The 1,797-nt window shown below is 32.2% G+C and overlaps 1 pseudogene; it reads right to left on the bottom strand.

The window, feature by feature from the left end:
- Positions 1 to 370: 370 nt before the first annotated feature.
- LOC144302231 (large ribosomal subunit protein eL30 pseudogene) lies at positions 371 to 716 on the bottom strand (annotated as a pseudogene).
- Between the last annotated feature and the right edge of the window lie 1,081 nt (positions 717 to 1,797).

Genomic DNA, 1,797 nt, shown 5'->3' with positions numbered 1-1,797 from the left:
ACATGTTCAGTAAAGTAAGCACTTTGGAGAATCAAAATGAGAGACATACTTGTTAGAAAAATCAAGAAGGTTTTCATGAATACATTGTTTAAGATGAAACATTATTAGCATTATGTCCAAGGCATGTTTGAAATTTTAGCTAAAATGTTTATTCCTTGAGCTCTGAATAAGTATGATTTGTTAATTTTGAGTATGAATGTTAGCAAAGGGTATTTATAAAGTTGGAGGAAAATTAGGCTATGAATATTTCCTGATACATAAATACCAAGGAGATAATGTTATTCTTTATCTGATTCTGTGTGTGTGTGTGTATGTGTGTGTGTTCAAAATAAGCTCTGGCCAATACAATGAAAGAAAAATTTTGTGTGACTTACTTTTCACCAGTCTGTTCTGGCAAGTTTCTAATGTTATCAGAATCACCTGAATCAATGATAGCCAACGTACATACTCTGTAATATTTCCTACACACTGAGCTCAATTCAATATTATTGCCACTGTGATGACGGACACCAGTTTGGGCCATCATAGGAAAAGTATTCTATTTCAGATTTTCTTGAGGCTTGGCAGTTGTTGGCAAGGATGACCAGTTTGGCTTGCCATATCTGATCATTTTCAGAGTCTGCTTATATCCAGCACATACTTTCCACTTTCATAATGAGTTGGATCCTAGAGCTGATTGACTCCAGTGACTTTCTTGTCTTCTTTGCAGCCACCATCCTCCTGCCCTAGGTGCAGGATGGCCCCAAACAAAAGCAGCTGCCAAAATGGGTGGGAGAGAGGAAAGAAAGTAGCTGATTTTTTTGTATGTATATTTTCCAAGTAAATCGTTAGATTTGCAGGTTTTTTGCTTTCATCTTAAAAATGCAATTTAATAGTACTTTCTATTTTCTTGATAAATTATTCCTGTTTCATCATATAATGACCCTCTTATTTCCTAGTAAGACTTTTTTGCCTTAATCCCTATTTTTTTGTTAATGTAAACTAAGCATTTCTTTGGTTAGACATTGTTTGATATCTTTTCCCAGCTTCATAATTTCATTATTAATTATTTTATTACTTATCATGTAAGGCTTTTCTTCTGTAAATAGCATATTTTGGTGGTGTGGGTTTTTAATCCATTTTGAAAGTCTTTTAATAGGCAATATCATACCATTTATGTTTAACTGTCAATCTTAAACCATTTACATGTTATTTAGTGATGACTTTAGATTTATTTCACCATCTTAATTTTGTATATAGAAAAACTATAGTGGTAACAGAATGGACTCCAGACCCAGACTCTCTTGAGTTAGCTGTGGGAGTTTAAGCAAACTATTTAAGTCATTTGCATGCCAGTTTCATAATCTGTAAAATGACATGCTTATGATGCTTGTTGCCTGACATCATTGTAAGAATTAAATGTAAAAACACGTCTAATACACTTACAATGCTGCTTAATTTTTCTATAAGCACTCAATGGCTTTATTTGCATATGTAATTTTGTACTTTCCATAGTATGCCTTCTTCTTTACACTTTTTCTCTTTTCTCTTCTTCCATTAGATTAATCTTAGTGTAATATAACTTATTTCTTGTTCTTGTCCCTACTAATTTCAGTTTTACAGTGTCATTTATATTCTTCTGTGGTTACTTTTAACTTCTAAATTTTAAAGTTTAATCAATAGCTTTGCTTTCTGCACAAACAATACAAAAATTATACAATTATTTACTCACATATTTCCTAATATTTTCTTGCATCCCACTTCTTCTAGGATTTAAAATCTTTCTTCCTGAAAAAGGAGCCTGTCAGAAGAAAATTC

Source organism: Canis aureus, chromosome 31 (assembly GCF_053574225.1).
Source record: "Canis aureus isolate CA01 chromosome 31, VMU_Caureus_v.1.0, whole genome shotgun sequence".
In the NCBI taxonomy this organism is placed as follows: domain Eukaryota; kingdom Metazoa; phylum Chordata; class Mammalia; order Carnivora; family Canidae; genus Canis; species Canis aureus.
This window is presented reverse-complemented; position numbering and strand designations above follow the sequence as displayed.